Here is a 26,249-nt window from a genome sequence, read left to right as displayed (position 1 = left end):
TGCACTTTTTAGGGAGCTTAGAAGGGCTTGGAGGTTTCGATTCAGATGTAGAAGGGCATGGAAAATCTGATTCAGATGTATTCCATACCCCCCTTCCCCAATACACATGTAAATGTTGGACTGTATTATACTTATGCAAAAATGTTTATTCTATTCCACTGCCATTCACTTTATGTTCATATTCTTTTCTTGTATTGTTTTGATTGTTGTTGTATTGTTGAGAAGGAACCTGCAAGTCAGAGTTTAGTTAGATGATGAATACCATGCGTATCCCATACGACTAATAAAACTTGAAACTTGAAATTAGATGTTGTGTGGGAGGTTGCCTAAAGGCATTCAGATTCCACTCTGCCGCTCTCTCTCTCTTCTGATCATTCTGCAGCTTCTCTTTAGCTCATTTCACACACTAGTTTTCCTCTAAGGGTGGGTGTTTGGTAAAGGGTAAATGTACAAATACACTCCCCTGCATATTTATTTGGACAGTGAAGCTAAATGTTCAATTTGGCTCTGTACTCTGGCATTTTGGATTAGAAATCAAATGTTTCATTTACAGTACAGAATGTCCCCTTTTATTTGAGGGTGTGTTCATCCGGGGTTGGAACCAGTTCAGGGACCAAAACCTGAACGGGAAAATAATGTTTTGAGGAACAGAAAAATAACCGGTATCAAACGTGATCTATACTGTTCTGGTTATTTTACATGCCAGGCATTTCTTTCAACTCCCACAAAAACATAAAAAACATATTCAATGCCCTTACTTTGTCACTCAAAAACCTCTTCCAGTGTCTGCCTATGAGCTCAAAATCTTTTCCAGTGTGTGTGCACTGTGCATGTGTAGACTACCTGCCCCTCCCTCTCCAAGGCAAAGGCCACAGTAGGATTGCTGACATTCAGAAGATAGGGAGAGAAATGTTTAATTAGAGAAGAATGGATTAACTTTTTCAATGTTAGCTAGGGATACTATAGTTATCACGTTTCAAATTATATTTATTAACTACAAAAAGTTAAGATGTGTTTTTAATTCTGGTGCGGCTCTGCAGTGGTGGAAAAAGTACAACATTTTCAGTCTTGAGTAAAAGTAAAGATACCTTAATAGAAAAAGTAAAAGTGAAAGTCACCCAGTAGAATACTTCTTGAGTAAAAGTCTAAAAGTATTTGTTTTAAATATACTTAAGTATCAAATGTAAATGATATTGCTAACATATTTAAAAAATCCTTATATTAAGCAAACCAGAGAGCACAATTGTTATTCTTTTTTATTATTGTTGGATAGCCAGTGTTAGCAGTTGATGTTACTCTTCAATAATACAGACCCCAAATCAGGGGGAGAAAAAATAGGTTTATTCAAAGAGGACAAATCATAGATGTTATGCTGAGAGGTAGATGTTCATTCTCCCCTGTCCTCAATGATTCTCTCCACAGAAGAAAGAGACAGGATGTAGTTTTATAACCCAACCCTAGCCTATGGTTGACCAATTATAATTCCTTGCAATAAAACTGGGCTCATGGACAAATAACAAGTATCCTCTTTCAGGCTTAATGCCTAGACAAATTCCTCCCATGACTCTAACCCATTGGGTTTCTTTCCATTGATTGTTAATTCCCTCTTGACCGTTAGTACTTTTAGTCCTCTGCGTTGTCTATTATCTTAAAATATTCTTACACTCCCCCCTAGACCATTTTAAAAAGAAACAATAGAAAACATGAAAGAATATAGTGACATAAAAACAGCAGTAAGCATAAAATCATTCACATTAAACACCTTGCATTTCTATAAAACACAAAGGGCATATTATATTTGCTGTTGCAATAAGAAACAGATTTCAAACATAGTCATAGAAAATAAGTATTAACAGGTGTAATGATGCTGTCCCTTACGATTCCTACCTCATCCTGTATTAGGAGGAAACACCCAAAAGACAAATTGGCTGCAAGACAATAATATTCAATCATCCTATTGGCAAGGTAATCATTCACCAAGTCCTTTAATCATGACCATCTCTTCCACACTGGTATCAGTCCCACATAGATAACTATTAGAAATTATATTCTGACAGTCTGCCGGTAGTGAGGAATTCTTCCGTTCCACTGGTTGATAAGGACTTCTCTAATGAACACTTCACCGGGGATATTGTATCATTTCAGGTACAGTCCTCGCGTCAAGGGATAATGATGCAGCCTCAAATGATAGATTCTCATAACCTGTAACGAAGGAAACAAAAAAGTTAAAGTAACATGTCCTGGTTTCAAGAGAAATTGATATTTCACATAGATTTCCCTCAGTAAGCATGTCCTGATTTTCAGGGAAAAGTTGGACATTTCACCTAGATATCCCTAATATGATGACTGCGGTGTACAACATAGAAGCTTATCAGATTCTGATCATCTTACTATGCTTCTTCACCGGAGATTGGCCCCCGATTGCTAATCAATCAGTTCTCTATTCTCCAGGCTCCGCTTTGCAATGAGTGACATGTATCCATCGTGATTTTCCCTGGACTTTGGTCCTAATGTGTCTGTTACATGTTTTTTTTACCATCACCCACTGTCCTGGCACTACGTCATGTCCCCCCTCGGGAGTTATTCCCCACGCCTCCTTTACTTGTCTGTCTATGATTTCTCCATGTGTTTTCATTTTCAAAATCGCAACTTGTCCAGGTAACTGGAGCGCAATCAATAGAGCCATCGCCTCTGGTCCAATCTTCACAGGAGCTCCCAGCGATGTCATGAATCCTCTGTTTTTCCATATTCTTCCAAAATCATGTGTAACACCAAAAGCATACCTTGAGTCTATGTAGATATTAGCTGTTTTTCCTTCAGCCTGTTTGCATGCATTTATCAAAGCCACCAATTCTGCCACCTGTGCTGATGTTCCTGCAGGTAACATGCCTGTCACTATCACATTGTCCATTGTAGTAACTGCCCAGAATATTTCTTTGTGCATTGTTTTTGGGAATAACTGCTTGCATTCAAGAGAATGTCCTCTGAAAAAGTCTCACAAGAAAGGTGGACAATGAAGCTCTGCCAACGCAGTACAATTTAAGCTGGCTAATCATTGGTTACTTAACCCAACAACAGAAGCGCTTCCCTAAAAGCTGCCTGGGTTTAAACATCTTCTCTTTACAGAAAGTGAAAAGCTCAATTAATAGGGATAGCAAAGTAAATGTTTTGTCTCCACCAATATTGAAGGCCACAGCTCAGCTTCAGAATGTCATAGTGAGGAATCAATATATCCCCATATGCATCAGTCAGGTCTTTTGTGGGCATTTTAAAACTTGTTTCTAGAATAAGGCATCACAGAGTTAAGCATTGTTATAGAACGCTTTAAATTATCTGGATACTTATTCAAAAATATAAAGCTAACAATAGGTATCCTTTTTGCCCTTTTCTTTAACAAAGGGTATGGCATACCCTCTCACTCGATTTGAACCTTGGTTTTACCCAAACACACCAAACCCTTCCCAGACACAGAGGCATTTAAGGAGTGCATGGTGGCAGTATTGGAGGATTTGGCTATACCGACAAATCTATGGATAGTATAATTGTGTCTGTCAAACATGTACGAAGTAGGCTCCAACAAAGCCCTCTTGTTGTTAGTGAAGTCAAATGAAAATGAAAATAATTGTTGAAAGGAATAACTTTCAGCACCATTTGCTGTCCACTTGTCTGATTATGCCGCTCCAAAGCTGATGTCTGCCTGCTTGCTGAATTACTGAAAAAGTGTCTGTCTCATGACAAAATAATACATTTAGTCTCTAGTCTATTGGCTACAGAAAACCACATAAGCTACTACTCTTTCTACCGTAGGCTACATTATTTATGTTAAATTAATTTAATGGATTGTTGGTGGAGCACCGCAGAGCTGCATCTCTCCTACAGCACCCTGGAGAGGCGCGCTGGGCATGGACAAGCTAAATATTTTGCGTCCCTGCCTTTGGCAAAGTGGGCACTGCTTATCATGGGGCGGCATCAGCGCTCACCTAAATAGCCCTCATGCCACTGGGTGAGAGAAGTTTGGATGCAGGGCCGGTCCTCCCATTAGACAAGATTAGGCCGCCCCCTATGGCGGCACTTCAATTTGGGGCGGTATTTTGACAATTGGCTGCCGCCCTCCGGCGCCCTTGATCGGCTACTACACTGCCTGTGGCACCCGTGGGTTTATAAGCGCAGAAATCGGACCTGATGCACAAGAATGCTTTTGAGGCACAGTCGATGGCGCGCCGGACCTCGGGCTAGAAGGTCGAGGGTTCGAGACCTGCTCCCTGCTGTTTCATTACAGTATGTTAAATATGATATATAAAAGTGTGATTTTTATTGTAATTGTAACAATTACGGGGTCGTGCCATGTGTGATATATTAATAAGAAACTCGTTTTCCTACAATAAGTAGTAGGTGGCATAAAGATAGCAACATTGCAACTCTCCGATACAGGGGTTAAATATAATTGCCTATTTCTTAAATCGTCCAAAAAGTAAGTGGTTAGCCTACCTGTTTGACAGACTCAATCATCCTATTCATAGATGTCAGTATAGGCATATACTCCATTACTGTCGCCTGCACTGATACAATACCACAGTGTCTGGAAAGGGCTTGGTGTGTTTGGCTAAAATCAGGGCTCGAATTGAGTTTATTTTTGTTTATTTTTTATTTCACCTTTATTTAACCAGGTAGGCTAGTTGAGAACAAGTTCTCATTTGCAACTGCGACCTGGCCAAGATAAAGCGTAGCAATTCGAGACATACAACAACACAGAGTTACACATGGAATAAACAAAACATACAGTCAATAATACAGTAGAACAAAAGAAAACAAAAAGTCTATATACAGTGAGTGCAAATGAGGTAAGTTAAGGAAATAAATAGGCCATGGTGGCGAAGTAATTACAATATAGCAATTAAACACTGCAATGGTAGATCGGCAGAAGATGAATGTGCAGGTAGAGATACTGGGGTGCAAAGGAGCAAAATAAATAAATCAATACCAGTATGGGGATGAGGTAGGTAGATGGGCTGTTTACAGATAGGCTAAGTACAGGTGCAGTGATCTGTAAACTGCTCTGACAGCGGTGCTTAAAGCTAGTGAGGGAGATGTGAGTCTCCAGCTTCAGAGATTTTTGCAATTCGTTCCAGTCATGGGCAGCACAGAACTGGAAGGAAAGACGACCAAAGGAGGTGACCAGTGAGATATACCTGCTGGAGCGCGTGCTACGAGAGGGTGCTGCTATGGTGACCAGTGAGCTGAGATAAGGCGGGGCTTTACCTAGCAGAGACTTTTAGATAACCTGTAGCCAGTGGGTTTGGCGACGAGTATGAAGCGAGGGCCAGCCAACGAGAGCGTACAGGTCGCAATGGTGGGTAGTGTATGGGGCTTTGGTGACAAAACGGATGGCACTGTGATAGACTGCATCCAGTTTGTTGAGTAGAGTGTTGGAGGCTCTTTTATAGATGACATCACCAAAGTCGAGGATCGATAGGATGGTCAGTTTTAAGAGGTTATGTTTGGCAGCATGAGTGAAGGATGCTTTGTTGCGATATAGGAAGCCGATTCTAGATTTAATTTTGGATTGGAGATACTTAATGTGAGTCTGGAAGGAGAGTTTACAGTTTAACCAGACACCCAGGTATTTGTAGTTGTCCACGTATTCTAAGTCAGAGCCGTCCAGAGAAGTGATGCTGGACGGGCAAGCAGGTGCGGGCAGCGATCGATTGAAAAACATGCATTTAGTTTTACTTGCGTTTAAGAGCAGTTGGAGGCTACGGAAGTAGAGTTGTATGGCATTGAAGCTCGTCTGGAGGTTAGTTAACACAGTGTCCAAGGAGGGGCCAGAAGTATACAGAATGGTGTCGTCTGCGTAGAGGTGGATCAGAGAATCACCAGCAGCAAGAGCAACATCATTGATGTATACAGAAAAGAGAGTCGGCCCGAGAATTGAACCCTGTGGCACACCCATAGAGACTGTCAGAGGTCCAGACAACAGGCCCTCCGATTTGACACACTGAACTCTATCAGAGAAGTAGTTGGTAAACCAGGCGAGGCAATCATTTGAGAAACCAAGGCTGTCGAGCCTGCCAATAAGGGTGAGGGTATCATATACCCTTTGTTAAAGAAAAGGGCAAAAAGGATATCTATTGTTTGCTTTATATTTTGAAATAAATGCATGAAATGTATCCAGATTATATCAAGCGTTATATAACAACGCTTAACTCGGTGATGCCTTATGGTAGAAACAAGCTCTAAAATGGCAGCGAAAGAACTCTCTCCGATGCATATGGGGATATATTGATTCCTCTCTATGACAATCTGAAGCTAAACTGCAGCCTATAGTATTCGAGGAGATACAAAAAAATGACTTTACTATTTTGTCCCTATTAATTGAGCTTTTCTCTTTCTGATTAGAGAAATGTTTGTTTAAACCCAGGCAGCTTTTAGGGAAGCACTTATGTTGTTGGGTTATAAACGGAAGAGTAGCTAGCAGTTGAAGCTTACAGTTTTCTGAGTCAGTAGAGCCTCTGTCTGGGTGGGGTAACTTTTGAATGTGCCATGCTTAGATTCATAAGGATGTCTAAGATGTAATTATTTTTCTATTGCCTAGGGCGGCAGAACATGCAGGGCATTGTTGATTTTATCAATGTAATCAGATGTAAAATATTAGGCTGTGTTATTGACATTGAACTGATTATATAGCCTACTTACCAGATGTGTTAAAATTGTGTTTAAATGTAGCACAGGCCTATTAATTGGGCTGCTATTATGTTCTGTTCCTCAGACTTTTAGCCGAGAAACAAATTGGCCCAAGGCCAGACCTATGGGGGTGGGGGTCGGCAGAACGTCCAGGACCGGTCCTAGTTGGAGGTGTGTCTTGGTCAGTTTACCTCGGAAAATGCCACCCTTCGTAAAACTGCGCCCTCAGTTTAGCTCAAGCTAATTGGCAAATGTTTTATACTTCTTTTGTCAAGGGAGGCCAGATGCTCGCTGGCTTCCCTTGCCTTCAACGCTACGGGCGGCAACAATGTCATACTGGTTTGGACCAGACAGCATCAGATAGATAGCCTACAGGGCCACTGTTTCGCTTGCTCGGATGGTTTCTCCTGTGAGAAACATTCAGCCTCTTGCAAATTGAAGGAAAATGATGAAACACAGAGAGGAAAGATAAATTATTATTTGCATTTATTTTTCTTGATACATTTTTTGGGGGAAGTCTGGCTTCCCTTGGCACCCATGAATACACACCCCCACCTCATGTAAATGATGTCACCTGTTACATAGTGTAGCAGTGTGGCATAAACATTGAACGAGTTTCTTGGAAAACTGTACATAATAGCTGTGTAACAACATGGAAGACATCAACAATATGGGGCATCCATCACTACCTCATGTGAATGATGTCACCTGTTACATACAGTGTAGTGTAGCAGCGTAGCATAGATGTCTCTTGGAAAACGGTGCATAATAGCTAATAATTGGAACTGAATAAGAAAACCACAACTGTACTATAGTTTCAATTAGAAGCTGCAGAGTAAATTACAAGTCAATTCTAAAACATAATAATAGTACAGTAGAAAGGGGCTTCCTAGGTATGGCTGCAAAGACAAGTTGATTAGGGTCATGACAGATAAGTAGTAAGGTCATGAAATGACAGGAAGACGACATGGGTGAATGGCAAAGAGATACTATTAAGATTAAGATCCCTTCATTTGTTGTACACAAGGTCTAAGGACTTCTGCTTTATCCAAACCCCTCTGAAAGACACACACATATACAGTTAGGAGAGGTTGGTGCAGAGGACTGCCACACTGGACACCCTGATGAGTTCACGATAGGCTTGGGCGGTATACAGTATATACCGTATACCAGGGTTTTTGAAAAGAGCCACAGGATGGTTTTTCAATACTTTTAACACTGTAGGGAAGATAAATGACTAGACAGAGTCATTGATGCGAGTAACCAGTCTTGTTCAGCACATTGCAATACATCCAGGTATGTGAAGCACACCGGTAAAAACACTGCTGCATCAACATGTCGTCATACACCCATAACATCTTCCCTTTTATAAAGTAGGACAGGAGCTGTCAATTCACTAACAAAACAAACCTAGTAATAATATCCATCATTAAGTTTTTTCAGGTATAAAATAAATACTTATTTTTCCCTTCCTTTAACATGTATTTTGTTCTGTCTGTCAACAGTCCATAATCGGAAAACTACAGATGAAGTCTTTTAGGTGGTTGGGACATCCGCCCCCCAGCGTGAAAAGACAGGGGGCTTTTTTGTGAGATCACGTGCAGGCAAGTCATGTGAGGCCTGAGGCACAGGACGAAGAGCTAGGGGATCACAAGGCAGCCGCTCCCTCACCCATCAACACTCCCCTCAGACAGTCAGGTGACCTCTCCTAACTGCATATGTGTGTCTTTCAGAGGGGTTGGGATAAAGCAGAAGTCCTTGGATCTTGTGTACAACAAATGAAGGGATCTTAATCTTAATAGTATCTCTTAGCCATTCACCCATGTCGTCACCTGACTGTCTGAGGGGAGTGTTGATGGGTGAGGGAGCGGCTGCCTTGTGATCCCCTAGCTCTTCGTCCTGTGCCTCAGGCCCCACATGACTTGCTGGGGTCCATTGTTTGTCATGCAACCCCTATGTCATTAGGGTTCTGAGTAAGTGCTGGCTCAGCAATCCGAAGGTCAACCCTGTTAGGACAGTACAGTGGTCCATAGATGAACTTCTGTGACGTAGCTTCACCAGCATGTCTGTCACCACATACAGTGCCTTGCGAAAGTATTCGGCCCCCTTGAACTTTGCGACCTTTTGCCACATTTCAGGCTTCAAACATAAAGATATAAAACTGTATTTTTTTGTGAAGAATCAACAACAAGTGGGACACAATCATGAAGTGGAACGACATTTATTGGATATTTCAAACTTTTTTAACAAATCAAAAACTGAAAAATTGGGCGTGCAAAATTATTCAGCCCCTTTACTTTCAGTGCAGCAAACTCTCTCCAGAAGTTCAGTGAGGATCTCTGAATGATCCAATGTTGACCTAAATGACAAATTATGATAAATACAATCCACCTGTGTGTAATCAAGTCTCCGTATAAATGCACCTGCACTGTGATAGTCTCAGAGGTCCGTTAAAAGCGCAGAGAGCATCATGAAGAACATGGAACACACCAGGCAGGTCCGAGATACTGTTGTGAAGAAGTTTAAAGCCGGATTTGGATACAAAACGATTTCCCAAGCTTTAAACATCCCAAGGAGCACTGTGCAAGCGATAATATTGAAATGGAAGGAGTATCAGACCACTGCAAATCTACCAAGACCTGGCCGTCCCTCTAAACTTTCAGCTCATACAAGGAGAAGACTGATCAGAGATGCAGCCAAGAGGCCCATGATCACTCTGGATGAACTGCAGAGATCTACAGCTGAGGTGGGAGACTCTGTCCATAGGACAACAATCAGTCGTATATTGCACAAATCTGGCCTTTATGGAAGAGTGGCAAGAAGAAAGCCATTTCTTAAAGATATCCATAAAAAGTGTTGTTTAAAGTTTGCCACAAGCCACCTGGGAGACACACCAAACATGTGGAAGAAGGTGCTCTGGTCAGATGAAACCAAAATGGAACTTTTTGGCAACAATGCAAAACGTTATGTTTGGCGTAAAAGCAACACAGCTGAACACACCATCCCCACTGTCAAACATGGTGGTGGCAGCATCATGGTTTGGGCCTGCTTTTCTTCAGCAGGGACAGGGAAGATGGTTACAATTGATGGGAAGATGGATGGAGACAAATACAGGACCATTCTGGAAGAAAACCTGATGGAGTCTGCAAAAGACCTGAGACTGGGACGGAGATTTGTCTTCCAACAAGACAATGATCCAAAACATAAAGCAAAATCTACAATGGAATGGTTTAAAAATAAACATATCCAGGTGTTAGAATGGCCAAGTCAAAGTCCAGACCTGAATCCAATCGAGAATCTGTGGAAAGAACTGAAAACTGCTGTTCACAAATGCTCTCCATCCAACCTCACTGAGCTCAAGCTGTTTTGCAAGGAGGAATGGGAAAAAATGTCAGTCTCTCGATGTGCAAAACTGATAGAGACATACCCCAAGCGACTTACAGCTGTAATCGCAGCAAAAGGTGGCGCTACAAAGTATTAACTTAACCTGTCTACGATACTGGTTCCCAATTGGGAATCAACCCTCCCACGTTCAGCTGAAACGGTGGCGCATGGAACGCAAAAATATTCTTAAAAATATTTAACCTCCACACATTAACAAGTCCAATAGCTCAAATGAAAGATAAACACCTTGTTCATCTAGCCAGCAAGTCAGATTTCTAAAATGTTTTACAGCGAAAACATAGCACATATAAATGTAAAACCACCACCAGACACAGCTCATTTGAATAGCCAAAACATGCAATCAACAAACGCAGGATTAAAAAATAAATCGCTCACTAACCTTTTGAAAATCTTCATCAGATGACAGTAATATGACATGTTACACAGTACATTTTTTTTTTTTTCAATAATATGCCATTTATATCCATAAATGTCCATTTACAGTGAGTTCACGTTCAGAAATTACTCAAAAATGCCCGCAGGAAATCTATGTAGCGCGGCAAGATAACGTAAATAGACATCATAAACTTTGACTAAATATACATGTTCTACATATAGTTAGAAAGATACACTGCTTCTTTATGCAACCGCTTTGTTAGATTTATTTTTAACGTTACAGAAATCGCACACTATTCTATATGCTGAGACGGCGCTAAGTTCCAAGCTACATTTCTACGTAATGTTGGAGTCAACAGAAACACAGATTTAAGCATAAATATTCCCTTACCTTCGATGGTCTTCGTTCAGAATGTTCTGGAAGGCTTCATACTTACCCAATACATCGTTTGGTTTCAAGTCTTGCGTCTTTGTATTAGCTACTGCTAATAACATCAGCTGAAATGCACCCAAAACGTCCTCTGGTCCGGAAAAGTTGCGCATCAAAACTTCAAAATTACATATTATATGTCGACTAAACAGGTCAAACTAAGTGCAGAAGCAAGCTTTATGATGTTTTAGACACGCAAAACAAACTTCAATTCAATCGGCCATCGTCTGCCCTTCTCTTGAGTGCTGGAACAAAGGAATGGCTGGGACCAATTCGCGCCCATACGCACAGCCTATTCTCTCGTGGCACGCACTAATTTCACTCCCATAGGGTCAATTCTCGCAGGATTTGAACGATTCAAAGCTCTACTGAAAGAGGACATCTAGCGGAAGAGATAGAAAGTGTCCCCAGAATCATAACTGGTTGGGAAGGGTGGGGGCCATGACGTCAAAGTTGCTCCAACTTTCATGGCCACAAAAACTAGTTTGGAAGAATGCCTGCCCTGTGAGTTCTGCTATACTTACAGACATAATTCCAACGGTTTTAGAATCTTTAGAGTGTTTTCTATCCAATAATAATTTTTATTTGCATATATTAGCAATTTTTGACAGATTTTTTTTCCAGTTTACTAGGGGTACCCAATCTCTCCAAAGGGGGCGTATGTCTGCCATATCCTTAACAGTTTTAAGGGGGCTGAATAATTTTGCACGCCCAATTTTTCAGTTTTTGATTTGTTAAAAAAGTTTGAAATATCCAATAAATGTCGTTCCACTTCATGATTGTGTCCCACTTGTTGTTGATTCTTCACAAAAAAATACACTTTTATATCTTTATGTTTGAAGCCTGAAATGTGGCAAAAGGTCACAAAGTTCAAGGGGGCCGAATACTTTCGCAAGGCACTGTAGGTCTCCAGGAGAGTGTTGGCTACTGGCAGAGCTGTTTTTCAGCGCCGTGCCATGAGGCGCTGGGCCGGGCTGCTATTCATGCCTTCTGTTGGGGTATTGCTCCACTGCAGGACCACTTTCCAGGTATCCTTGCCCTCTCACAGAGTTTTTGATTTTGACTGCCGACTCTGCCTCTTTTGGGTGTCGTGGGGATGAGGCGAGGTGCTCAAAATCCCATTCTGCAGGAGAATTGGGGTCCATTATCTGGGACTACCCTATCTGGCTGGCAAAAGGAAGTATTTTCCACTGTGCTGGAAGAGATCTACATGTATTATCTGTCAGGGGCGAGTAGGTAGCTCGTGGGACATCATTGTCTCTCTCTGTTGCTCAATGACGTATTCATTGCAGACTGTGTGCATTTACTGACATAGTATTTTATTTCACTCTGCATTCCAGGCCAATACAGTGTGTCACGTGCTTGTCTGTAACAGGCCTCACCTCCAATTTGACTTGAGTGCACCGAGCCAACATCTCAGGGTGCAGGGACTGGGGAATAACGACTCTCTGATCCTTGAATATCACTCCATTTTGAACACTGAGCTCCTATTTGACTGGCCAATATTCTCTGACAGCTAGAGCAGTTTCTTCCTTGAAGTTGGGCCATCCTATCAGAATCACAGATCTCAATGCCTGAAGGTGCTTGTCCCTGTCTGTGTGCTGTCTGATTTGTACAAGGTGCTGGTCAGTAACATTGAGGTAGTCAGCCTGGATTATGTGTTCAACATCCCCTTGCTCTGTTTGTAAGCTGCACACGGCGTGTTGTTCATGCATGGAGCATGTGTGAGTCCCTGATGCAGTAGCCCTGCTGAGCGTGTCACTCACATACATCTCCGGCCCTGGCTTATACACCACCTTGAGGTTGTAGCTTTGCCAGTAGCATGCTCTGCAGGTGCTTCGGGGCGTTCAGGAGAGGCTTGCTGAATATAGCAATAAGGGGCTTGTGATTTTGTCTCTGCTGTAATGTTGTCACGCCCGTAGAGGTAGTGGTGGAAGCATTGGATTGCAAATATAATGCTCAGGCACTCATTCTCTATCTGGGCATTGTTCTGCTCTGTTGGAGTGAGTGGCCTAGAGGTGAATGCGCAGGCTGGTCCTCATGCATGAGGCAAGAGCCCAGTCCATACTGTCTCAAGTCACTCTGAATCATGACAGGTTTTGACACATCGTAGTATCGCTTTATTTCCCTTACCTCTGTGTTGTGTTTTGGGAGCCAATTCCAGGTGGCATCCTTGTCCATGAGCTTCCTTACTGGGTCACAGACCTCCGAGAGCCGCGGCAGGAACTTAGCCAGGTAGGTGACAAACACGACGAAGAGTGCAGTGCCTTCATGTCAGATGGACGGGGTATGTCCAAGACAGCCTTCACTTTCTCAGGATCCGCCTTCGTGGGATGTTTTAATTAACCCTCTGACAATGAAAAATATAGGTTATTTCAAGATATTTTAATATCTTCCTTAAAACTTTTACTGAATGTTTCAAAAATACTTTTTATAACACTGCTAGCTTATTTTGGGTTAACTTTTTTGAACCAGGAAACTCTCTGTACAATTTTTTTATTTTACCTTTATTTAACTAGGCAAGATGAGAGAGGCCTGTAATTTTCATCATAGGTACACTTCAACTAGGCATACAGGTTTGATGTAAAGATCCAATACCGAGTTAAACCAGCATATTTTTTCCTGGCTGCTGCTCTGTGGCTGATTGTCATTTAGTCATTCATCACACCTCACTGACCAGCTGAGATTAGCACTCTGCTTGATAGATTGATTTGATTTGTCAGTCAAAAAAACTAACTAACTCCTAAATTAACTCCTTGTTTTACAATGTAATTCTTTGATTGAATATACACTTATAATTGGGTAGGTCTATTGGTAGTTGTTACATACACTACACACATAGCATATGCTTTGGTCCCACTTTGACATCCCTGATCTGCTTGCCTCGATAAATTAATTCTAGAACATTAGTCGCCAGGATTACCTATTTGTATCTAGTCTCTTAATAATTGCAAAACAGTGCAAGTTAGACACATGTTCATTGTAGTCATACCTAGTGCTGACGCAAGGCTCGCTACTTTGACTAGATCCTCTAGAGACACCCAGGGACTGTTAAATTTATTCACATAATATTGGAGATAATGATCAATGTTGTTTATTATTATATTCAACATCATTTCTACATAATGGTTGGATCATTTCCATCCAACTACAAGAACAGCCCTTAGCCGTGGAATTCAAACAGTGTAGCTATTCCCTCCGCAAGGCAATCAAACGAGCAAAGCGTCAGTATAGAGACAAAGTAGAGTCGCAATTCAATGGCTCAGACACGAGACGTACAGTGGGGCAAAAAAGTATTTTGTCAGCCACCAATTGTGCAAGTTCTCCCACTTAAAAAGATGAGAGAGGCCTGTCATTTTCATCATAGGTACACTTCAACTATGACAGACAAAATGAGGAAAAAAAATCCAGAAAATTACATTGTAGGATTTTTTATGAATTTATTTGCTAATTATGGTTGAAAATAAGTATTTGGTCAATAACAAAAGTTTATCTCTACTTTGTTATATACCCTTTGTTGGCAATGACAGAGGTCAAACGTTTTCTGTAAGTCTTCACAAGGTTTTCACACACTGTTGCTGGTATTTTGGCCCATTCCTCCATGCAGATCTCCTCTAGAGCAGTGATGTTTTGGGGCTGTTGCTGGGCAACATGGACTTTCAACTCCCTTCAAAGATTTTCTATGGGGTTGAGATCTGGAGACTGGCTAGGCCACTCCAGGACCTTGAAATGCTTCTTACGAAGCCACTCCTTCGTTGCCTGGGCGGTGTGTTTGGGATCGTTGTCATGCTGAAAGACCCAGCCACGTTTCATCTTCAATGCCCTTGCTGATGGAAGGAGGTTTTCACTCAAAATCTCATGATACATGGCCCCATTCATTCTTTCCTTTACACGGTCTGAAGACCATTTATTCCTAACAAAGACCGTAATTAATTTGCAAAATTGTACATAATTATGACATAACATTGAAGGTTTTACAATGTAACAGCAATATTTAAACTTAGGGATGCCACCCGTTAGATAAAATATGGAACGGTTCCGTATTTCACTGAAAGATTAAAAGTTTTGTTTTCGAAATGATAGTTTCCGGATTTGACCATAGTAATGACCTAAGGCTCGTATTTCTGTGTGTTATTATATTATAATTAAGTCTATGATTTGATATTTGATTGAGCAGTCTGACTGAGCGGTGGTAGGCAGCAGCGGGCTTGAAAGTATTCATTCAAACAGCACTTTCGGGCGTTTGCCAGCAGCTCTTCGCTGTGCTTCAAGCATTGAGCTGTTTATGACTTCAAGCATATCAACTCTCGAGATTAGGCTGGTGTAACCGATGTGAAATGGCTAGCTAGTTAGCGGGGTGTGCGCTAATAGCGTTTCAATCGGTGACGTCACTCGCTCTGAGACTTTGAAGTTGTTGTTCCCCTTGCTCTGCAAGGGGCGCGGCTTTGTGGAGCGATGGGTAACGATGCTTCGAGGGTGGCTGTTGTCGATGTGTTCCTGGTTTGAGCCCAGGTAGGGGCGAGGAGAGGGACGGAAGCTATACTGTTACACTGGCAATACTAAAGTGCCTATAAGAACATCCAATAGTCAAAGGTATATGAAATACAAATCATATAGAGAGAAATAGTCCTATAATTCCTATAATAACTACAACCTAAAACTTCTTACCTGGGAATATTGAAGACTCATGTTAAAAGGAACCATCAGCTTTCATATGTTCTCATGTTCTGAACAAGGAACTTAAACATTAGCTTTTTTACATGGCACATATTGCACTTTTACTTTCTTCTCCAACACTTAGTTTTTGCATTATTTAAACCAAATTGAACATGTTTCATTATTTATTTGAGGCTAAATTGATTTTATTGATGTATTATATTAAGTTAAAATAAAAGTGTTAATTTAGTATTGTTGTAATTGTCATTATTACAAATAAATAAATACATTTTAAAAATCGGCTGATTAATCGGTATCGGCTTTTTTTGGTCCTCCAATAATGGGTATTGTTTATGAAAAATCATAATTGGTCGACCTCTAGTCCACACGTTGAAATGGTTAAAACTGCAAGACCAGAAAATGGTAAGACCCTCTGAAACCCTCAACGAGTGAAGAAGGTGAAGACTAGACCAAACATTCACCGTCTGCAGCTGGGTATGTGAAGTAGTCAAGTTCAATTGACCAAAGACGGAAGGGAAGTATAGATCCACCACCATGTGGTTCACCTGGATGGATCCATTCTAAGAACAAAGAAGCCTACAACTAAGAAGGACATTGTGACCTCTGGTGGACAACCAGAGACTTACATCGAACTACTCCCCAACGACGGATAGAGTGGTTTCAACAGAGAGACGACAGAGAAAGACATCTATGCGTAAATATATGTTGCATTTCTAATTCGAATGACCGGTTGTTAGGGTGCTAAATATTCATATTTACGGTAAGCGTAGTTTCCAAATGTATTTACAATAAGTCCACTCTCTATGTCTCTCCTGTTCTTTATCTTTCCCCACACACTTTCCATTGTGTAACAAGCCGTGTCAGTCCACTAGGGACCTGTATTCATTGCATTATGTTAGTAATCACTAACCTATACCGTGTGTGTGTGTTTCTGTATTTCTGTGTGGTTATTTAGTTAGTTAGTAAATAAATAATTAAGCCAATTTGTTTATCACTGATTCATCACTTAGGTTAGGGTATAAGCAGATTTACGAAGTCAACGATGTTCAGAATGAGAATGATATGAAGAAATAATTAATAGTTGACTGTTATTGATGTACGAGATAACTCAGCAAAAAAATAATAGTCCCGTTTTCAGGACCCGGTCTTTCAAAGATAATTCGTAAAAATACAATCAGATCTTCATTGTAAAGGGTTTAAACACTGTCTCCCATGCTTGTTCAATGAACCATAAACAATTAATGAACATGCACCTGTGGAACGGTCGTTAAGACACTAACAGCTTACAGACGGTAGGCAATTAAGGGCACAGTTATGGCAACTTAGGACACTGTAGAGGCCTTTCTACTGACTCTGAAAAACACCAAAAGAAAGATGCCCAGGGTCCCTGCTCATCTGCGTGAACATGCCTTAGGCATGCTGCAAGGAGGCATGAGGACTGCAGATGTGGCCAGGGCAATACGTTGCAATGTCCGTACTGTGAGATGTCTAAGACAGCGCTACAGGGAGACATCAGAACATCACACCTGCGGGACAGGTACAGGATGGCAACAACAACTGCCCGCGTTACACCAGGAATGCACAATTCCTCCATCAGTGCTCAAACTGTCCGCTGAGAAAGGCTGGACTGAGGGCTTGTAGGCCTGTTGTAAGGCAGGTCCTCAGACATCACCGGCAATAACGTCGCCTATGGGCACAAACCCACCGTCGCTGGACCAGACAGGACTGGCAAAAAGTGCCCTTCACTGACGAGTCAGGGTTTTGTCTCACTGGGGGGGATGGTCGAATTCGCGTTTATTGTCGAAGGAATGAGCGTTACACCGAGGCCTGTACTCTGGAGCGGGATCGATTTGGAGGTGGAGGGTCTGTCATGGTCTGGGGCGGTGTGTCATAGCATCATCGGACTGAGCTTGGTGTCATTGCAGGCAATCTCAACCCTGTGCGTTACAGGGAAGAAATCCTCCTCTCTCATGTGGTGCCCTTCCTGCAGGCTCATCCTGACATCACCCTCTAGGATGACAATGCCACCAGCCATACTGCTTGTTCTGTGCGTGATTTCCTGCAAGACAGGAATGTCAGTGTTCTGCCATGGCCAGCGAAGACCCCGGATCTCAATCCCATTGAGCACGTCTGGGATCTGTTGGATCGGAGGGTGAGGGCTAGCGCAATTCCCCCCAGAAATGTCTGGGAACTTGCAGATGCCTTGGTGGAAGAGTGGGGTAACATCTCACAGCAAAAACTGGCAAATCTGGTGCAGTCCATGAGGAGGAGATGCACTGCAGTATTTAATGCAGCTGGTGGCCACACCAGATACTGACTGTTACTTTTGATTTTGACCCCCCATTTGTTCAGGGACACATTATTCAATTTCTGTTAGTCACATGTCTGTGGAACTTGTTCAGTTTATTTCTCAGTTGTTGAATCTTGTTATGTTCATACAAATATTTACACATGTTAAGTTTGCTGAAAATAAACACAGTTGACAGTGAGAGGATGTTTCTTTTTTGCTGAGATTATTTAGATCATCTTTAGAGTTTAAGTCGGCAGATAGTAACATGGTAAACAATAATTAATTAGTTAATTGTTACATGATTAATTTAATTATTCTATAAATAGAAGTCATCATATTAATGATAGTCACGTCACGACACCGTTTAATAAACATTTCCCTTTTCAAATACATTATGGGCTACGTAGACAGGCTCCTGGATCTCATTTTCAATGAGGTCACCCTTGATCCAGCACTGTATGTGAGGAACCTGTGTGAGCTGTCCATCCCAGGATCCCTGTCTGCCCAGGGTGAGAGGCCTGACAAGGAGGTCATAGTTGGATTTATCTCACTCTTCAAACTTGTGGATGACTGAAGCCAAGTGGGTGACTGAATCCTGCTTGAATTGAAGCGGGGAACATGGATCCACCTCCTTTCCCTCTCCCCTACCCATCTATCTCTGTACCATTTCCTAAAGCCTGTAAGTAATTAACATATCACATTTTGTTTCTTTGTATTGGCTTTTTATTCAAGCTTTTGGACGGAAAATGAGTGTCACAAGTTGTACGAACCAATGGGGTCCTGCACACTGTAGGGGGGCCAGGTGCCTACAGTGCATCTGGAAAGTATTCAGATCCCTTGGCTTTTTCAACATTTTGTTACGTTACAGCCTTCTTGTAAAATGGATTAAATTGTTTTTTCCCCTCATCTTTCTACAAACAATACCCCAGTGTCATAACTCTCCTGTGACGATCTGAAGGATCAGGTTACAGTGGGTCTGCTCTACAATGTGCTCTCTCTCGTAGAGGAGGAGAGCGGGAAGTTGGCTGTTTTATAGTTGGTCATAAAATACGCTGCCCCTATGCTCTTTAGTGTTCAAGATTAGAATGTAAACTGTGGAACACAGAGAGACACATGGACATCAAACGTTTGAATAATTAAACAATATTTCTACTTTTGAGAATCTGGGAATGGTCCGTGGACACTTAAGGGACAGTTATGATGAGTGTGTTTCATTTGGTGATCTCATGAAGAACAGGAAACACACATAACTCTATCTCTTAAAGTGTGCATTTCCCAGCTGTCAGGTTTACATCAAAATATTGTGAAATGTATGTGATTTAAACATTAAACTATTTGTGTAAAGATGTAATGTGATGTTAACCTTCTAAACGAGGCATCATAGAACCGCCCCTTCTTCCACAGAGTATAAAACCCACTTCCTACAAAATCTACATTAGGTCAGAGAACGCCGGGACGGAGTCCCCACGTTAGAATGGCTACAATTCCATAGACCATTAGACCAGAAAATATGGAGCTGACGCTACATGTTGAAATGGTTCAGAACTACAACTCTATAGGCCACGGAGACCAGACAGCTACACAGCTGGAAATGGTTCAACTCTGAGACTATCGATCACTACAGATTAAGAGCAGACGTATAATTATTGGTCTGCAGCTGGAAATGCATTCACTACTGTTCAAAAGTTTGGGGTCACTTAGAAATGTCCTTGTTTTTGAAAGTAAAGCATATTTTTGGGCTATTAAAATAACCTCAATGGCACGTTGTGTTAGCTAATCCAAGTTTCTAATTTTAAAAGGCTAATTGATCATTAGAAAACCCTTTTGCAATTATGTTAGCACAGCTGAAAACTTCTTCTTCTTCTTCTTTAGACTGTTTGAGTATCTGGAACATCAGCACTTGTGGGTTCGATTACAGGCTCAAAATGGCCAGAAACAAATAACTTTCTTCTGAAACTCGTCAGTCTATTCTTGTTCTGAGAAAAGAAGGCTATTCCATATGAGAAATTGCCAAGAATCTGAAGATCTTGTACAGCGCTGTGTACTACTCCCTTCACAGAACAGCGCAAACAGGCTCTAACCAAAATAGAAAGAGGAGTGGGAGGCCCCAGTGCACAACTGAACAAGAGGACAAGTACATTAGAGTGTCTAGTTTGAGAAACAGACGCCTCACAAGTCCTCAACTGGCAGCTTCATTAAATAGTACCCCCAAAACACCAGTCTCAACGTCAACAGTGAAGAGGCGACTCCGGGTTGCAGGCCTTCTAAGCAGAGTTGCAAAGAAAAAGCCATATCTCAGACTGGCCAATAAAAATAAAAGATTAAGATGGGCAAAAGAACACAGACACTGGACAGAGGAACTCCGCCTAGAAGGCCAGCATCCCGGAGTCACCTCTTCACTGTTGACATTGAGACTGGTGTTTTGCTGGTAGTGTATATATACAGTTTTGCCTTGACGACAGCTTAGCACACTCTTGGCATTCTCTCAACGAACTTCATGAGGTAGTCACCTGGAATGCCTTTCTAACAGTCTTGAAGGAGTTCCTACATATGCTGAGTGCTTGTTGGCTGCTTTTCCTTCACTCTGCGCTCGGACTCATCCCAAACCATCTCAGTTGGGTTAAGGTCGGGTGATTGTGGAGGCCAGGTAATCTGATGCAGCACTCCATCACTCTCCTTCTTGGTAAAATAGCCCTTACACAGCCTGGAGGTGTGTTTTAGGTCATTGTCCTGTTGAAAAACAAATGATAGTCCCACTAAGCGCAAACCAAATGGCATATCGCTGATGAAAGCTGTGGTAGCCATGCTGGTTAAGTGTGATCACAGACAGTTTTACCAGCAAAACACCCCCACACCATAACACCTCCTCCATGCTTTACGGTGGGAAATACACATGCGGCGATCATCCGTTCACCCACACCGCGTCTCACAAAGACACGGCGGTTGGATCCAAAAATCTCCAATTTAGACTCCAGACCAAAGGACAAATTTCCACCAGTCTAATGTCCATTGCTCATGTTTCTTGGTCCAAGCAAGTCTCTTCTTCTTATTGGTGTCCTTTAGTCAAGGTTTCTTTGCAGCAATTCGACCATGAAGACCTGATTCACACAGTCTCCTTTCAACAGTTGATGTTGAGATGTGTTTGTTACTTGATCTTCGTGAAGCATTTATTTGGGATGCAATTTCTGTGGCTGGGAACTCTAATGAACTTATCCTCTGCATCAGAGGTCTGGGTCTGGGTCTTCCATTCCCGTGGCGGACCTCATGAGAGTGCTTGATGTTTTTTGCGACTGCACTTGAAGAAACTTTCAAAGTTCTTGACATTTTTCAGATTGACTGACCTTCATGTCTTAAAGTAATGATGGACTGTTGTTTCTCTTTGCTTATTTGAACTGTTCTTGCCATAATATTGACTGGTCTTTTACCAAATAGGGTTATCTTCTGTATCCCCCCCACCTGGTCACAACACAACTGATTGGCTCAAACGCATTAAGAAGGAAAGAAATTCCACAAATTAACTTTTAAGAAGGCACACCTGTTAATTGAAATGCATTCCAGGTGACTACCTCATGAAGCTGGTTGAGAGAATGCCATGAATGTGAAAATCTGTCATCAAGGCAAATGATGGCTACTTTGAAGAATCCAAAATATAAAATAGTTTAACACTTTTTTGGTTACTACCTGATTCCATATGTGTTATTTCATTGTTTTGATGTTTTCACTATTATTCTACAATGTAGAAAATAGTAAAAATAAAGAAATACCCTTGAATGAGTAGGTGTTCTAAAACTTTTGACAGGTAGTGTGTGTGTATATATATATATATGTGTGTGTGTGTATGAACCAGCTGAATGATGATTCCAAGTGGTGAAAGACAGCCCCCTAGTGAATATGACAAGTGGTGAAAGACATCCCCCTAGTGGATATGACAAGTGGTGTAATTGTACTTACTTTACAAGCAAACCTGAGGGTGTATTCATTAGGGCACACCAAAGCTAAATGCTTTGCAACAGAAAAACAAAGACAAGCATTTCTTATTGGACAAATTCAGCTAGGTCTGTCCCCTTTTGCTTCATTTGCTTAAGCTTGGTTCCTAGGGATTTACACCCCTGTATAAACCTGACCTATCGTTTCACATTGTCAGCAAATAGAACAGATTGAGACAAAGTAACTGTGATAGAAAGCTTTACTTCAGCACGGAATCAACCCTAAATGAGACAAATATGTGTTTCAAAAGGAAAAATCTCTCCAACATTATGGTGAAAGGCTTGTTGTGACCACGAAAATATCATAATTCTCGCCACCATCGTATCCTACCTATTTTAAATATTCAGTAAATTGACCTCTTCATGTAAGATATAGAATACCACTAAACATACAAAGTATAAACTAGAGGACATATATGTGCAATAATAGATTAATATAATTAATGTGGTGATTGAAATATATTATCTATATACAGAATAAATAAGAATAATTTAATAATAATTAAACAGCTGATCTACAGTTGACCAAAATATTGAACACTGAGTGAGAGGAGAGATGTCTATGACTGATCCATCATGAGATTACTAAAGCAAACTTTGTATCACTGAAATCATTTTTAAACCCCATAACCAGAATAATATAAATATTACAAGACTATCACACAAGTGGGTATAATAATTTAGATTAACTTAATATATAAACACTTTTCTGTGTGGGGAGAAGTGAACTAGAGGAGAGAGAGACTATTGGCACTATCTGTCATGTACAGAGACTTAAAGACATGCTCCGGGAACTTTGGCGACAAGTAAGTATTTTTGAAACATCCCGATTTGGGCTGGATGTGTCAATGTGTAGTTGCATAATATACAGTTGAAGTCGGAAGTTTATATACACCTTAGCCAAATACATTTAAACTCAGTTTTTCACAATTCCTGACATTTAATCCTAGCAAAAAATCACTGTTTTAGGTCAGTTAGGATCACCACTTTATTTTAAGAATGTGAAATGTCAGAATAATAGTAGAGCGATTGATTTATTTAAACTTTTATTTCTTTCATCACAATCCCAATGGGTCAGAAGTTTGCATACACTCTTAGTATTTGGTAGCATTGTCTTTAAATGGTTTAACTTGGGTCAAGCGTTTTGGGAAGCCTTCCACAAGCTTCCCACAATAAGTTTGGTAGACCTTCTAGCACACACACACTGTTTCAGTTCTGCCCACAAATGTTCTATGGGATTGAGGTCAGGGCTTGTGATGGCCACTCCAACACCTTGCCTTTGTTGTCCTTAAGCCATTTTGCCACAACTTTGGAAGTATGCTTGGGGTCATTGTCCATGTGGAAGACCCATTTTCGACCAAGCTTTAACTTCCTGACTGATGTCTTGAGATGTTGCTTCAATATATCCACATCATTTTCCTCCCTCAAGACGCCATCTATTTTGTGAAGTGCACCAGTCCCTCCTGCAGCAAAGCACCCCCACAACATGATGCTGCCACCCCCGTGCTTCACGGTTGGGATGGTGTTCTTCGGCTTGTAAGCCTCCCCCTTTTTCCTCCAAACATAACGATGGTCATTATGGCCAAACAGTTCTATTTTTGTTTCATCAGACCAGAGGACATTTCTCCAAAAAGTACTATCTTTGTCCCCATGTGCAGTTGCACGCTGTAGTCTGGCTTTTTTAATGCCGGTTTTGGAGCAGTGGCCTCTTCCTTGCTGAGCAGCCTTTCAGGTTATGTGTATATAGGACTTGTTTTACTGTGGATATAGATACTTTTGTACCTGTTTCCTCCAGCATCTTCACAAGGTCCACAAGGTCCTGTTGTTCTGGGATTTATTTGCACTTTTCACACCAAAGTACGTTCATCTCTAGGAGACAGAATGCTTCTCCTATCTGAGCGGTATGACGGCTGCGTGGTCCCATGGTGTTTATACTTGTGTACTATTGTTTGTGCAGCTGAACATGGTACCTTCAGGCATTTGGAAATTGCTCCCAAGGATGAACCAGACTCTTTTTCTCTCAGATTCTTTTCCTGAGGTCTTGGCTGATTTCTTAAGATTTTCCCATGATGTCAAGCAAAGAGGCACTGAGTTTGAAGGTTGGTCTTGAAATACATCCACAGGTAGACTTCCAATTGACTCAAATGTTATCAATTAGCTTATCAGAAGCTTCTTAAGCCATTACATAATTTTCGGGAATTTTCCAAGCTGTTAAAGGCTCAGTCAACTTAGTGTATGTAAACTTCTGACCCACTGGAATTGTGATACAGTGAATTATAAGTGAAATAATCTGTCTGTAAACAATTGTTGGAATAATTACCTGTGTCATGTGTAACAGTATAGACTTTACATCCGTCCCCTCGCCCCGGGCGCAAACCAGGGACGCTCTGCACACATCAACAGTCACCCTCGAAGCATCGTTACCCATTGCTCCACAAATGCCGCTGCCCTCGCAGAGCAAGGGGAACTACTACTTCAAGGTCTCAGAGCAAGTGACGTCACCGATTGAAAGGCTACCAGCGCGCACCACCGCTAAATAGCTAGCCATTTCGCATCAGCTACACATGCACAAAGTAGATGTCCTAACCGACTTTCCAAAACTATAGTTTATTAACAAGACATTTGTGGAGTGGTTGATAAACAAGTTTTAATGACTCCAACCTACGTGTATGTAAACTTCTGACTTCAACTGTATGAGCAGAGTTACTGTCTTACCTTAACTAGCCAGGAAATCCCTACTTTGAATGCAACAGTTTTCTGGAAGTTGTGCATGCCATTTTCCTTACATTTACCCCCATGTGGGCCATCCCCTAGATATTAGAGTTTCAGCCAATGAACTTCAGCCCCTCGCCATTTGAGTGATAGCTAGCAAGATGCACACACAGTAGAGTGAGAGAGAGCAATGACATGGCGCACATACAGTATCTGCACATTTGTGGCGTAGTACCCATTTTTGGCTCGTAGGCACTACTTTCAGAACTACTGGCTAAAAAGTATACAAAAGTACCGTAGAATATCTTTAACATCAGGAAGTTAGATAAATACTATGCCAGGCTGCAATTTAATGTATAGAAGAATATCTACACTGAGTGCACAAAAAATTAAGATCACCTTCTTAATATTGGTTTGCACCCCCCTCCCCCTTTTTCCATCAGAAAATAAATACAATTTGTCGGGGCATGGACTCTACAAGGTGGTGAAAGCGTTCCACAGGGATGCTGGCCCATGTTGACTCCCAATGCTTCTCACAGTTGTGTCAAGAAGGCTGGATGTCCTTTGGGTGGTGGATCATTCTTGATACACACAGGAAACAGTTGAGCGTGAAAAACCCAGCAGCGTTGCAGTTCTTGACACAAACCGGTGCGCTTGTGTCACGAAAATTACCGAAGGTGGCTCCCCTTCTTGTTCGGGTGGCGCTCGGCGTTCGTCGTTGCTGGTCTACTAGCTGCCACCGATCCTTTGTTCCGTGTTCGTTTGGTTTTGTCTAATTGTTTTCACCTGTTCATTGTTTGGTTGTTAGGGTTGTGTTATTTAAGTTTTAAGTTTAACCCGCATCTGTTTATGCGGGCTTGTTCTTCTGTATTTTGTGAGAGGTGTTAGTGTTTTGTTTGGTTTTCTCGCTGTCCTGGTATTTTTACCTAAGGGTACTTATTGTAGTAATAGTTACGCCTGTGTAGGGTATAACTATTTTGTTCTTTTTCATTTTGGACATTAAAGCGTGTTTTTTCCCGCATCCTTTGCTCTCTGCGCCTGACTCCACACCCATTCACTAATTGAGCGTTACAGCTTGGCACCTACTACCATACCCCAAATTAACTTAAATATTTTGTCTTGTTCATTCACCCTTTGAATGGCAAACCATGTCTCAAGGCTTAAAAATCCTTCTTTAACCTGTCTCCTCTCCTTCATCTACACTGATTGAAGTGGATTTAACAAGTGACAATGCTTTCACCTGGATTCACCTGGTCAGTCAATGTGATGGAAAGTGCAGGTGTTCATAATGTTCTGTACACTCCGTGTATTTCTCTTTGCAGCATGGCCATCTAGTGGCCATTGGTTTTCAACCTTGAGTGAGAAACATGTACAGTATCATCCACAGAACTAGAATGGGTTCTATCTCATTTTATTTCTATGGCATCTCCCTCAACTTGTGCGGTCTGTACAGGTCAGTTTAATTAAAATATTTGGAATGTAACTGGATACTACAAAAGAGTGATGATTATAACTACACTAATACATGCTGCATGTGAAGTGAATCATCCATGGGCCCCATGAAAACCAGTCACTTAGCATCATAACCTGTTCAGCATGCGACTGTTCTGCTATAGCACTTCCCAGCCAAGACAGTGTCTGTGCTTGCGTGTTTTCAGTTCCTGTGTACATCTATGTGTATGTCAGTGTGTGT

General features: G+C 41.4%; 1 long non-coding RNA gene across 1 annotated transcript in view; it reads right to left on the bottom strand.

The window, feature by feature from the left end:
* Nucleotides 1–1,238: 1,238 nt before the first annotated feature.
* The window catches only part of LOC149970658 (uncharacterized), a 30,863-nt gene continuing 5,852 nt past the window's right edge, over nt 1,239–26,249 (bottom strand). Inside the window, exon 2 of the long non-coding RNA XR_016492952.1 lies at nt 1,239–2,202. This is a non-coding gene — a long non-coding RNA (uncharacterized LOC149970658). The remainder of the gene's footprint in view (nt 2,203–26,249) is intronic.

This window comes from Oncorhynchus mykiss, chromosome 28, assembly GCF_057628025.1.
Source record: "Oncorhynchus mykiss isolate SJ-2025 chromosome 28, ASM5762802v1, whole genome shotgun sequence".
NCBI lineage: Eukaryota > Metazoa > Chordata > Actinopteri > Salmoniformes > Salmonidae > Oncorhynchus > Oncorhynchus mykiss.
Note: the sequence above shows the minus strand (reverse complement) of the source record. Positions and strands in the feature narration are given on the sequence as shown.